This window comes from Phyllostomus discolor, chromosome 9, assembly GCF_004126475.2.
Source record: "Phyllostomus discolor isolate MPI-MPIP mPhyDis1 chromosome 9, mPhyDis1.pri.v3, whole genome shotgun sequence".
Lineage (NCBI taxonomy): Eukaryota > Metazoa > Chordata > Mammalia > Chiroptera > Phyllostomidae > Phyllostomus > Phyllostomus discolor.
In genome coordinates, this window is record NC_040911.2 from 95086642 (window position 1) to 95101564 (window position 14923).

Here is a 14923-nt window from a genome sequence, read left to right on the forward strand (position 1 = left end):
CCAGAGGAGTCAGTAATGAATGACCAACAATCTATTAGTTTACCCACTGTTCAGGAAAGCAGACAACAAACTACCTTTCTCTATTGTTTTCTAATATGTTTAAAACATGTAATTGTGGTAAAAAAAAAAAGGAACATTCAATCTATCATCTTAACCATTTAAACATACGGTTCAGCAGTGTTAAGTATACACACACTGTTGTACAACAGATCTCCAGAACTTTCTCATCCTGCAAAACTAAAACCCCCAATACCGATTAGACAACTTCCCCTCCCCCATCCTTATTTATAGATATATTTTTTTCATTCCCCACATCACATTTCTTTAATGAAGGTATTAGCACCACCTGATAAGAGGGGTAAAAACCAGATTCTCAGACCCTGTCTCAAATTTTCAGCACCCGATGATGAAGCCTAGGCGCAGCTGAGTACTGGCCGGTGTTTGGAGACTACGGACGGCTCTGTCATCTGTTTATCCCTTGAGTGCGCACACAGCAATATGCTCAGGCCCTCCACTTAGAAATCTCTCAAGTCCCGTATTCAAGGGGAAATACTAACTCATAATCTGTTACCAAAAAATCACAGCAGCTAAAATCTATGGAAGTATAATCCCTGAAAACAGTACAGAAAGCATAGTCACACAGCTACCTCCAAAAGAAATGGAATCATGAGTCCAAGTTTCCACAGTGCTAAAGGTAATAATAATAGTTAATTATAAGATCAGTTGCTCCCACCCCCAAGGAGGCACAGGCAACCCACCATTTTTCAATGACATCTTATCATTTAAAACATAGCTCGAAAATTTAAGCTCCCCCACCATTACCTAGTTACAAAATAACAGAAAAAATATTAGCCACTGAGCTTGCCACTTTTGAGTAACATGTTACACATTTCTTTGGTTAAGAAAAGGCAAACCAGCAACTCAAGTTCCATCTAAATTCTGCAACTGGAGCTGTCAGCACTGTTTTGCTGGTAGGGCTAGTAACACCGACTTCTTTCTGAGGCATTTAGTTTTTATGTCTAAATGCAACTCTTTGCAAAAGGAGAAAAATGGCCACATATATAATTTCAGAACCACACCACTAAAAGAAAAGTGGAGCAAATCTAAACTTAATAAGCAGACTACAGAATCTTGGTAGTCTGGCCTTCTTTGTTCTCAAGAAGGTGAAAGCATCCCACTGAATGGAAGGCATTAAAAATACTGAAAACTCAACAGAAATCCTATTCTTAATACCTCTAGTTCAAATTGTGAAGCCAAAAACATTTTATAGTTTAAGGTGTTGCTTAAAATGAATCTATTAATGTAAATCCAACAATAAACCAGAGTTGTCATTTCCCATTAGTAACTGGGATAAGAATGGATTAGTACTATGATCTGCTTCAACCTTCTATTTCCAGAGAAAATTCATTTTCTGAAGTCCTAAACCAGGGGTTCTCAAACTTTAATGTATACCAAAAAACCACAGGGGAAACTTCTGAGAAACACAGTCCCTACCCCCACGACCCGAGACCAGCCAGCCAGTGGGGAGCAGGGGCGGGGAGCTGCACTCCAGGACCTGTATTTCCATCGAGCTTTTCCAGTGACTCTGGTGCTGTCCTAGTCAGGTTTCCCAAAGGCTGCAAAAGGTTCAGTTACACATTTACAACCCTAAACTTTAAAACTGAACAAAAAACCGTATTTTTCCTATTTTTTTCTTTTGGATATGAAAAATAATTTTGAGATTAAAAATAAACTTCTTGTATTATCTCTGACCCTAGAAACATATTATTAGTTCCTCAATCTCCAACTGCATAATTAAGTATACTCACTTAAAACCAAATTACTCATAATTAAAATTCTCTAAAGCGCACTCACTGACTGCAGGATCAACCAAATCTTCAGTAATTAAATCACTCCAGAAGCGAATCGGGGACCACTCAAGGCGTTTCATACAGTTATAAGACACTCTGCTCTCCAGTGGGACTCGAGTCACCCTGACCCTCGCCTGGAGTCCTTGGTCTTTACACAGGTCACCAATAAAGTTGTCATGAACATGACATACAGGGAGAAACAGTCTTATGGACGAAAAAAGTTCTGGGACATTTTCATCAGAAGAAGTAATTCCCCAGAAGAGGGGAATTACTTTCCTAACATCAAAGTAATTGGACTGTTAATCTTTTATTTTCTTTTAGTGATAGGATAAAGAATGAAAATGACCATCCCGATAAATACTCATATCTGGTGGTAATAAAACCCCCAAAAGAAGCAGCAGGCATGCTGGCATCACATATTTAGCTGTCAGGGCACTTCCCAGTCCCCTAATGTGCTGCTGCTCCACAGTGTGGCCCTAACCTGATCCTCTCACTAATGAGAGGAATGTGGACGAACTTTCTGTCGGTTGCCACTGACCTTTAATTTCTCGACAGGTTACTTTAACTCTGCTCAAGCTGACTAGTCTAGACAAACGTGTATTCTGTTCACAAGATGAATCTTTTGGCATAAAAGCGCTGAGCTCTGAACACACTCGTCTCAAAGGCGCACAGTAACCATTAGTAAATCAGATATAGAGAGAAAATGAAGTGTAGCCACAAGTTTTGGGGAACACTGGTACTTCCAGATGTTCATGGGAGGAGGGCAGAGAAAGGCGTCAAGGTGTCTCCCTGCCTCGGACACCAACGCTGCAACTGTCTGGCGTGGTGAAGCCTCCGAGAAGTTCTGCAGTAAAGGATACCGCTTCCGCCTCCCTATGTCCCCGTTCTGCTGGGTCATGAAATCTGTTATCTTCAGTAATGTCGTCCGAGTTCTACTAAATACGTGATTTGAACAAGACATCTAGCCTCTCTGAGACATTATTTCCTCATATACAAAAAAGACATAATAATAATACCAGTCTACCTATCTCACAAGAGGATAGACAGGAGCAAATGAGTCGGTATTTGTAAACCATATGCACTGCTGATCACACGTTACCATCACCACTGAGAGTGATAATGAGTTTAGAAGTAGGCATTTCATTCTTCATGGAAGTCAAAAACAAAAACTGCCGAAGGGAAGAAAATAGCAAATATATTTCCTCCAAAGGTTTGCCTTTTTTTCCCGAATTTTATTGATTTTAGAGAAACAACGATTTGTTTGTTTCACCCATACATGCACTCATTGGCTGATTCTTGTAAATGCCCTCCCTGACCAGGGATCAAACCTGCAACCTGGGTGTATCGCGATGATGCTCTAACCAACTGAGCTACCCCGCCGGGGCAGGTTTTCCATTCCTAAAAGCACAACTGTAGGTAATTAACTCGCACGGTCCTAACAAGCCACACAAAGGCAGCGCCATCTGCAGGCCGCAGAGAGGGAGCGCTTGGCCAGTTATTTAAAATGACACCATCAGGCACCTTTTCTCATAGGACTTCTAAAGCCTTCCAAAAACTGTTTATTCTTAGCTTTTGAGCTCTGGTAGATGAGGCTCCATTTGCTGAAGTTCTGAAACTGACTCTTGAGTAAAATCAAATTCGCATTTCTTTTCTACTTAGAAATGTGAAGAAAATTACCCTAGCCTTGTGTAAGTTCTACATCGTGCTCATATGAAAGTAATCCCAAGAAATGTGAATTTTTTTTTTAACACAGGCTGAGGAAAAAAACCCTTAAACAGCCTGAGCTGACTTCCCAGAGTAACCTTTCAATGAATTAAAGTAAATGTGCTCTCTCACACCCAAACACAGAGGTTATGAACAGACTACAAATAGAACAGACTGTTAGCTGATAACAAGTTAATTTATCAATGCCTCCTTTAAACGTGTGGTGTCAGAGGCATGGGACCTTGAGTAACAACCTGCACCTCGAAAAATTCCTCCCACTGGGACTTGCAATATGGTTTCTCTGGCACGTTCTACAAGGAAAAGCACTGTTTCTATGGTTTAGGTGAAAAGATCTTTGTCAGACGTTTCAAAGGCTATCTGGAGCTAAAAGAAAGGCCAAGAAACCAGAACGAAGGAAGAAACTGATGCTAGCAATAGCCCAGTGACCTCCAATACCCACGATGCAAAGTTGGGGCTTTATTGGTTTGAAAAAAATCCATGCTGAAAGTTAGTTTTCATGCCGACTGGCTCTATGGGAAATATTAAATCTCGAGTTCTCAAAACCCCAAACTGCTCCATCAACGTCAACGTTTGCAAAAACATCTTTTTATGAACTCTCAGGTGCCTACCACACCACAATGCTCTAAGAAAACCCAGACGGCCCACCAGGTGCGCATGAGCGGAACTGCTCCTGCAGTTCCCCCGGACTATCACTTTTAGGTCAATAATGAGAATCAGTTTACAACCAGAAGGCTTTAATGTTCATTGCCATCCCCCAAGATCCTGGAGCATTTCACAGAATCTGCCATGCCTCGGGGGAAAATTCTGTGCACAGAGCAAAAGCCAGAAGGACAATTAACCCCATACTCCTAGGGCAGCGTTTCCCAAAGCGTTGAATGCAGAATAACTTCAGGAGGAACAAGGACGCACTGTTTATTTTAATAGATAGGTATTTATTTTTTATGAGTATTAGAAAAGTAACTGGCTTCCATTATACGGTTGTAATTTACGTTTCCACCTTAAACAATGTATTTCAGAAGGGGGAAAAAGAGAATCAGTTTAAAGAAAAAAAATTAACATTTGGTAGATAAGCAGCAGTACAGATGACCCGGACATAAAGAGGCAACGCGAGAGCCTGGAATTTGGGGATCGTCGTCCTACAGAGAAACCCTTGGCGGGTTGTCCCGTTGTGGAAAGTGCCGTGGTCTGGAGACAGGAGAGCCAGCAGGTTGGGGCGCTTAATTTCCGGGGTAACCTCAGCACAGTTTCTTCCCCCATTCTCTGGGACCGGGTTCCGCGTCATAAAATAGACAGGGGTGTCACATAACAAAGAGACGCCTCGAGGATGCTATCAAGGGGCCGGGAGACACCGGCGATCTCGGACAGCGCTTGGCTCGACCGCAAGGCGCTGTACGCCACGGAGAACGCCGGGTGAGGTGCCCGGGATCGGCCCGGGTTCGAATCCCGACTGCGCCACCGACTCGCCCAGGACGCGCAGGCGAGCGACTTCACCATTCTGAGAAGGGGGCGAGGTGTGCAGCCCTACCATACAGCGAAGCCTGGGGGCTATTGTCGGCGATTCGCGCACGGATAAGTGGCTGCGGTGCGGCGCCGCGGGACCCGAGTCCACCACTGGCCTCCCGGAATGGCCGGGCCTGGGCCAGGCGAGAGCCAGAAGAGGCCGCGCCCCGCACCGAGCATGCGCAGTCCCGCGCGCACCCGGAGAGAGCCGCGGTCGCGCGTCAAGTGGGCCCTCCAGCTTCAGCCTCCCCATCCGGCCCAGGTTACCCTCAAGGCCTGCCCGTTAGTCCCAAGCCGCGGCGGACGGCCACCGCTTCCCGGCACTCACCGCTACCAGTGCGGCGGGCTCCCGGACGCTCCTTAGCCTCAGGAACGCCGCCGCCGCCTCTGCCTCAGCCCACCTGCCCGCCGTAGGACAAAGGCGCCACCAACCGACCGGCGCGGGCACGAGGCAATGGCGGTTGGGGCGGAGAGTAGGGGCAGAGGGCGCGCACGCAGCGACTGGCGCGGCAATGTCGCGAAAGCGCGCGAGTTTACGGCAGGGCTGAGTTGGGGCGTCGATTTCCTTAGTAATTAGGGCTGGGAAGTGGCTCCCTAGCGGCAGTTAGAACGCTAGGAGTTGCCTAGTAACGGCGTCCTCGGCCCGTCCTCCCCCACCTCAAAGGGCTTTGCGCTTCTATTTTTCAGAGCGCCTTCCTTCCTTTCTGGGAAAATAGATCATATAAACTCTGAAATATTCTGATTTAATCTTGCATAAAACTAAATAAGAAAAGAACACTTTAGACGTGTGTATTGGAGAAACCCACACACAGTTTTTTTTTCCCTGTAATCTCCGGATCACAGGGGGCAAAGAGAGCAGAGGGGTAGAGAAAATGTTTTATTTAAATTTACATTTCAATGGGCTGTGTACATACCCTATTGGTTTCACTGATAAGAGGCAAAAAGACTTGGGTGATATAGCTACAGGTTCTTCTTGAATTATTTATTTTTCTTGGAATACTCAATGCCAAAAATACATTTCCCAGAATGTTAAATGTTGACGGTGAAGCATGTATAATGCTGTATTATTTATTTAATCTGTAGAACATATTTGTCACAGAGGATGGAATTCGTTGTAAATACACGTGATTTATCACACCTGTGGCTATATGAATCAGGTAGACTCTTTTATGGGGGAGGAAATGCTTCCAACCCCAAGGGGTCTAGTTTTTCTCCTTGTGACAAGCAAACATAGTGGCTGTGGAATTGGGACACTAGAGGAAGTCAGATTTCTTTGACGCCTACTCATATATTCACTGCTTCACTGATTTACTCAGTGCACACCCATCTCTGCTGTCTGGGTGATTACTGCCTCGTGGACAGAGAGAATTAGGTGAATAATCACACTTGAGTGTGTAATTGCAAACAGGTAAATACTTGAAGGAGGGAAATAGGGATGCACTTTATCATGCAGTTCTTCTTGTTAATAGTGCAAGAGGCGTCCAATGCCTATGAGTAGATACGCTGGACTTTCAGACCCTTTACCATAATTCATCACGGCGCCTGGGAAAATGGGAGCAGGTGGTTATTTCCACATCTGCTGGGAGCTACTGGAGGTTCCCAGGAATTTTTCCTTTCTTTCCCCCAGGTGGTTGTGTTCACTTGCTTTAGGTGAGAATGATCAGGATTTTGTTCATTCACCTACTTTCCCGGAATACTCTTGTGGAGTAGGTCAACCACACTTGACTCAGTTCAGAATCTTCTCCCGCCCCCTTTGGTTACCCCCTCTTTGATACTTAGGCCATAAATTTGTACCCTCTTCATCATTTGGTTGAATTGGCAGATTCTCTTAATTTTTGATATCCTTAAACTTTGAAATTATTTTTGTTGAGATATACAGAGGCTGTTTATACCTTATACATATGTATCTTCCTAATTGTATATTACTGTTTAATATGTTTAGATATATTTTATGTACCCTTTCACAATTTGCTTTTATCTTTTTTTCCTAAGATTTTATTTATTTTGAGGGAGGGGGAGGGAAGGAGAAAGAGAGGGAGAGAAACATCAATGTGCGGCTGCTTCTCATGCCCCCCAACTGGGGACATGGCTGGCAACCCAGGCATGTGCCCCGACTGGGGATTGAACCAGCGACCCCTTGGTTCACAGGCCCGTGCACAATCCACTGAGCTACACCATCCAGGGCATGCTTTTATCTTTTTAACGGTACTGGGTTTTCAAGATTTAACTGTGTTAAAACACAACTAGCTTAGTGGTTCTCAAAGTGTGGTCTCTGGACCAGTAAACAACATCAGTAACACCCTAGAACTTGTTTGAAATGCAAAATTTCAGACCCATCCAAGACCCACTGAATCAGAAACTCTAGGGATAGGACCCAGCATTTTTTTTTTTTACCAAGTCCTCCTGGTGATTCTGATGTGCCATAAAGTTTGAGAACTACTGCTCTAATTTATTAATTTTATTTGCTGTATAATATTTTATTATATACATGAGCCACAATTTATGCGTCTGCACTAGGGAATGGTTAGATTTTTTTTTTAACAGAGTGTGCTGTATAGAACACACTTGTACATATCTCCTTGGGTATAGGAATGGAATTGGTGACTTTGTAGCATATTATATATTGAATTGAAGGAGATTTAGTCAGCTTGTTCTTCAAAGATGAATGAATATATACCCTGCCGACAATGTTTAAGTGCCATTTCTACATATCCTTGCCAACTTTGGATATTTTCAGACTGTATTCAGTTATGTATTTTTGTTGATGACCATGTATGCAATATCCTTGTTGTTTTAGTTTTAATTTTCCTGAATTAGTGATGTTGAGCATCTTTCCCCCATGCTATTCAGGTTTTTTCCTTTATGCAGTGCTTGTTGATATTTCTGTACCATTTTCCTATTGGGCTGATTTATGTTTTTCTTATTGATCCATAGAAATTGTTTACATATTTGGGATACTGGACCCTCGAGTTAGGTCTTCTCTCTGTGGTTTGTCGTTTTACTTTGCTAATGGTGTCTTGTCTTTCAAAAACTTAAAATTTTAATGTAGTCATGTTTCGCTCCTTCCCTTTATGGTTTGTAGTGTTCTGTGTCTTGTTTCAGAATTCCTTCCCTTTCCTAATGTCATATATTCTCCTTGGTAAATACCATCACCACGGCCATTTTACAGGCGAGTCCGTGGAGGCACAGAGAGCTCACATGACTTGCCCGAGGTCACAGAGCACTGCGGGTGAGTGACTTGGGCTCTTGACCCTTGAGTTGCATTTCACTCCACAGTTCAGGAATTTCTTGCTGTTCTCTTTTGCTAATTGTTTCATGAGGACATGTCTCAGCTTTTTTTGTAGGTGCGAAGGACGTTCAGGGCTTGGGTGGGTCACAGGTTATGTGCAAGTCTTGTTCGCTACATACCAAAGCACTCTGGAGTCTTAAAACTTTTAAAAAATTTTTTTCAAATAATTTCAGATTTAAAGAATTTGCAAAAGATAGGACAAAGAATTCTAGAATGTTCTTCATCCATTTCCCCCTAATGTTGAGCAGTTTACCTTCTTTGCTTTATAATTCTGTCTCTCTGTGTCTCTTTCTTTTTCTGAATTATCTCATCTACAGGACGTATTTGAATTTTACCAAATGTCTTACTCATGTTCTTTGGAGCAAAAGAAACACTTTTTTTCCCTCTTTCTGGTCCAGGGACCAGCTTAGGGTTACACATTGCCTTTAGTTTTCAAATTTCTCTGGTCTCCTTTAAACTGCAATAGTTCTACAGTCTTTTGTTTTCATGACCTTGACATTTCGGAAGAGTGTAGGCCTTTTATTTTATTCCATTATATTTTGGGACCATTTATTTTAGAGATCATCCCTCATTGGGCTTTTCTGATGTTTTTTTCATTGCTAGATTCACGGGACACATTTTTAACAGGAACACACAGAGATGATGCTGTGTCCTTCTCAGCTGCTAATTTTCTTTTGACTAGAATCCTGCACACTATTATAGGCACAAACGCATTTTGCAGGCAAAGGGATTAATACCTCTTATTTCCAATTCCCAAACGTTCACATGATCTAATAAAGGCCAAGAAATCCTTCATTTATCTGTGCTGGTCTTAGTGGAAGTCCTTGGACAATAGGACCGTCTGAGAGAGGAGAGAAGAGAGGCATCCAGAGTGTGGGGTATATCTATTTGTGTGTGTGGGGAGAGAGAGGGTGGGGAGGGGGGGGAGATGGAGATGGAGGAGGAGGGAGAGGGAGGGAAGAGAGACTGGCAGATGTTACTACACCAGTGGTTTTGAAGATGGACGATGGGGACATAAACCAAGGGAGGCTGGAGGCCTCTAAATGCTGGAAAAGGCAAGAAAACAGAATTTCCCCTAGAGCTTCCAGAACGAACACAGCCTTGCTGATCCATTTTTTTACTTTCCTTCCTCTGAAAAACTTAATAAATACATACAATACATACATATATATTCCTTTTCTAATGTTACCGTGGTTTGTTTCCCCTCTTCAATAACTAAATATTTAATCCAATTAAAGTCCATTTTGATGTATGATATCACAGGTAGGTGTAATAGGCCCTCTTTCTCCAAGCTATCTCTACAAGTAATGCCCCCAAAACATTTTTGTATCTCTTCTTTGCATGTAACATTCTTTCTCAGAGAAAGATTCATTTCAGGGCTGTTCATTGTTTCTATAATATGTTTCTTTTTTTGGCAAGTCACACTGTTTCAATTATTTTTATTTTAGAAGGAACATATTATAGTTATTTTATTTCCAGAGCCATGTGAAAGATACTTGTGGAAACATCGAAAGATAATTATTTTTGATGTAGGTAAGCGAATCTTGTTTGTGCTACTCAGATGACCAAGACAATCTGAATAATGCCCCCTTTCCCTTGAAACTCTTGAAGGATACATCTCCTGATTTGCCCACATATGTCGGGGTATAGAAATAGAACATAAGTGTAATGATTATGAAAATGGCAAAGAATCACATCAAACAGTAGGACAGGCAGCCGAGTCCATGGCTCACTGTTTCCCAGAGATTCTGATGCAGTGAGTCCAGGGTAGAATTTAAGATTTCGCGTGGGTTTTTTTAAAAAGCTCTTCCAGGTCTACAAACCCCTGGACTGGAAAATTAAAACTGCAGAGATGACGTACCCGCATGCCATTTACGCTGTTTTGGGATCCCTCATAAATAACCTGAACCGAGGATGTTAAATCTCTTTTACGAGGGTTAGAACTGAGAAACTGGCAGAGTCCACAGAGGCAGAATCTGAAAGACGAGTGCTTCAGATTCAAAAGTTAGGGGCGCAAGATGACCGTTTTATTCTTGTTCGTAGTTTCTGGGACTCGGTCCTTCGGGAAGGGCTTGGCTGGACAGCTGTGGCTCAGGGTCAGTCAGACAGACAGTGGCTGCGGCTGGAACAGCAGGGGTGCGAGCACCTGGGGGCCAGTCGGGCATCTCTTCACAAAGGCGCAGGGCCTCCCCGTGGTCTCCCTGCGTGGACGAGTTTGGGCTTCCTCACAGCACGGCGGCCTCAGAGCAGCTGCGCGCTTGCATGGAGCCCTGGGTTCCGCGAGAGTGGCTCATGAAGTCGGAACTGTATTACTGCCTTTCAGGACACAGCCTCGGAAATCACAAGCCCTGATAAGGCCAGCCAGGTTCAAGGGGAGGGAATACAGGTGCCACCTTCTAAGGAATGGACTACAGAATCCTTCTGTAAGAAGAGCGGGCGGATGAAAGCTACAGCTGTGGCCAACTGTGAGAAACACCATCTGCCACAGAGTCACCCCCTCCCCCACATCCAGTCCGGCAGATCCTTCCTCCCAGATCGTCCTCGAACCCGTGCACTTCTCTGTCCCAATGAGTTCACGCAGTCCTCCAAACGAGACTAGTTGCTGCCACTTTTTCTCCTCCTCCCCCCATTCTTTCTTTTTACAGCTAGAGTGATATTTGTGTGTAACCAACCTGTCGCTCCCCGCTGTACTTAGGATAACGATAAAGCTGCCTTCCAGACCCTACACGATCTCGAAGCTTTCTGCTGTCCAGCTTTATTTCATGCCACCGTCCCCCTTGCTTGCCCACCTGCGACCCCACTGGGAATCTTTTGGGTCCTACATCCACCACAGTCTTTCCACTTCAGGGCCTAGGACCCATTCCCTCTGCTTAGGACACTCTCCCAGCCACCCGTGTGCATCTCCACATCCCCCCCTCCCTTCTCTGCCAACTCGTTAATTAACTCCTAACCACCCTGACCGGGTTAGTTAAATATCTCACTCTGGCCCTGGCTGGTGTGGCTCAGTAGTTGAGTGCTGGCCTGAGAAGCAAAAGGTCGCTGGTTCGATTCCCAGTCAGGGCACATGGCTGGGTTGCAGGCCAAGACCCCAGGAGGGAGTACATGAGACGCAACCACACACTGATGTTTCTCTCCCTCTCTTCCCCTCTATAAAAAATAAGTACATGAAATCTTTAAAAAATATATCTTACTCCACCTCCATACTCAGAGTAGAGAAGTGGTAGAGTATGGTAGCTAGGAGCAGATTACAGAATCAGACTGAGGTCCAAGTCTTGGCTGTACCACGTACTAAACTGTGTTGTTGACCTTGGGCACGTTTACCTAACCATTCTAGGCCTCATTCTCCCCCATTGTGAAACAGGAATAGTAATAGGACCTACCTTAAAGGGTGATTGTGAATGGTGCTGAGTTAACCTCTGTAACAAACAGCGCCTGTCACGTACCCATCAATAAGCATTAGCTTGTCGGCCTATTGCGCGCTCTTGTAGAACCGCGTGCTTCTGTTCTGCAATTACTTTTCCGACCAGAGGCCATGTGAGGGATTGTGAGGAGAATTTTCAGGTTACCTCTTAATCTGTGACAGCTGAGGACAAAGGCGTGCTAATGATATCATACACCCGGAGTTCATGAACTCATTTGGGAAAAATCTACTTCCTTGTTTTCATCTACCTCTGACTGAAATGAAGCCTCTTAATTATGAGCGTAGGCAGCCGACAGTAGTATTAGCAGAGCCTGCTACGTTGTCTCCTATGGAAAGCACAAGATATTCCGAATTACATTATAGTCATTGCAGGTGTCTTGAATTATTGTTTGTATTCATCATTACTTTGGAATTATGGAAATGTTAAACTTGCCACTAGATCTTATTATTGGATCCATCAATAAAGGTGCGCGTCCATGGCTATCTCGCACCATCCGTCTTCTTAATATTTTGAGGACTATATTTCAATATAATTGGTTTTCTTTGTAACTCTATTTATCCTACTTCATGCATTTGCCAGCATTTTTTTCTGAGCAGGGTTCATAGGCTGCTCAGAGGATTTCACAATATTGAAAAACAAGAATTGTGCTCTAAAGAAAGTAGCCAAAACCAGGGATGAGACGCTCTCCTGAGGGCATACGATGAGGTGAATGCTTTCTGTGAGTCAGTCATGGTCCGAGGACTTCATTTTCATTTTTATTTAATCCTCCCAACATCCTACAGGGTAGGAATTAATACTATACCCATTTTACAGAGGAGAAAAGTGAGGCTCAGAGAGATTGGCAAATTACCCCTGGTCACAGAGCAGTATTCTGGAGGTGGTGGAGTCCATGCTTTTTATTGGCTTCAATATCTTGCTTCCCATGTAAATCCTTGTAGTCCTTCCACTAACCTGCAGAGAAAATATTGGTATCACATTTCTCCATTTCACAGGCGAGGAAACAGACTCAAAGAGGATGTTATTTTGTTTTTCACGGTTAAGCAACATAGTCAGGATTCAAACCCATGTCTGTCAGCCTCCAAAGCCCACGTGTCCTATTGTGCCCTGCGGAGTTCATGAAAGTTACCATGGAGATGTAGCGTGGGAGAGCCGATGGTTGACCAGATGTATGACTCAGGTGGACCTTTCCCTGCCATCCATCAGGATTAGATGGTTTGGAAAGAAATGACAACTTTCACAGCCTTTGCCGTGGAGTTACAGAGCAGAGCAGGGAGCGTCTTCATGAACGTGAAATACACACCGGCATTTAGAAAACTCCATTAGTCACTCTTGTCTAGACAGAGAGTTAAAAGTAGGAAGCAGGATATAAAAGAATATAGAGGCAGGACATTCTGAATGGGGCTCATGCTGAAACAGAAAGAACCGTTATTTTGAAACCATTAATGATGAACTTGGTAAGAATCAGAGTAGCCTTGTGACCTGTAATTCTGATGAAATGAAAATGAGGTAATGGTGTGTTTTGTAACTGCCGAGGATCTGTGAAGCTGGAAATTATCTCAGCATGAATGCTATAAAGGAGCAAGGGACAATGGAAGCCATCTAGAGAAGAGTCTTTATTCAGCTTTATTTATAGCAGATACTCGTCTTGTCTTTCAACACGGGTGTCACAAAGGAGTTTGTTTTACCTTGCTGGGTGCATAAAAATACAACGGTTGTCACCTTTCCTGACGCTTCCTGCCATAGAACCCAGCCCGTGTAGGAAGGAGAGACGGGGGAGTGCTTTGAAGGGGGGACCAGATCGGATCAGCTGGGGCTGGGAGAGGTCACAGGAGGAAGGAGAGAATAGGGGGAGAAGAAAAGAACCGAGAGATCCTTCCCACGATCGTTCAACTCCTTCCTCTAGATCTGAGCTGTCTAACATGGCAGCCACTAGCCATAAATGATTACTTATATTTATTATGAGTAAATAAAATAAAAATCTACTTCTTCCGTTGCACTAACCGCATTCCAAGCGTTTAATGGGCACACGTAGTTAGTGGCCACCATCCTGGGCTGTCTTCCTCACAGAAAGCGCTGCTGGACAGCGCTGACTACCGCCCGAGCCCACCGCTCCGAGTCCCAGAGCAGTCAAGGCCCGGGACAAGCGGAGCCCTGTGGCTGTCACATCACGGCCCATGGGAGGGCAGAAGAGCAGAGCCTTCCGAAGTGGGACGTGAGTCCCAGGTTCCCATACGACCTTACGTGAGCAACTCGTGCTCTGTGAGGCCCAGTTTTCTCATATTGATGATGAATATCAATTTTACTGGATATTATAGGAAACTGCAGGATTACTTTTTTCCCTGTAATAACCATGTGAGCTATTAGGCCTATGTTACCTTTGTTTTTGTTATTTTTTTTGACGTAATACATTATAGTTATGGCTAGAGCTTTACTCCCTGTTTCCTCCTCTCCCTTCTCACAGGTAATCTCTCTCCCGAAATAGTGTGTATCATTTGCACACACTCTTTTGCTTTTACTACGAATGCATACATCCCCATACAATATGTTTAATGAATTTTTGTCTCTTTTAAGTTGTATAGGAATATTACCCTGCAGTTAAATGATAATGCCTGTGGACTTATTTCTTTTGCAGTCTGTTGCTTCCTCTCATAAACCACTTCAGGTTGTTTTTTTAAAATAGATTTTATTTAAATATAATTCGTATTCCATACACTTCATCCATTGAAATCACACAATTCAATATTTTGGTATGTTACATTATTAATTTTTTATTTATAAAAACATTTTATTTATTTATTTTTAGATAGAGGGGAAGGGAAGGAGAAAGAGGGAGAGAAACATCAATGTGTGGTTGCCTCTCATGCCCCCCTTACTGGGGACCTGGCCTGCAACCCAGGCATGTGCCCTGACTGGGAATCCAACCAGAGACTTTTTGATTCCCATGCCAACACTCAATCCACTCAGCCACACCAGCCAGGGCTTAGTAATTTTTTAACTTGTGAAATTTGCTATTTTAAAACAAATTTTGCTACATTAAAAACAAAAAGAGTGTATGTGCTCGAGGTCACATAGGAGCAGAACCAAGCATTAGAGCCAGACCCCTGACCTCAGAGGCCCCACTTCTACCCACCAGGCTA

At 43.7% G+C, this 14923-nt stretch overlaps 1 protein-coding gene across 7 annotated transcripts in view; it reads right to left on the minus strand.

The window, feature by feature from the left end:
- The window catches only part of NCOA5 (nuclear receptor coactivator 5), a 29741-nt gene extending 24181 nt beyond the window's left edge, over positions 1-5560 (minus strand). For 6 of the 7 annotated variants that reach the window (XM_036009910.1, XM_036009907.1, XM_036009909.1 and 3 more), the window contains exon 1: positions 5404-5560. The gene's annotated coding sequence lies outside the window, so the exon portion shown is untranslated. The remainder of the gene's footprint in view (positions 1-5403) is intronic. The other variant, XM_036009911.1, reaches the window with a different exon arrangement.
- Between the last annotated feature and the right edge of the window lie 9363 nt (positions 5561-14923).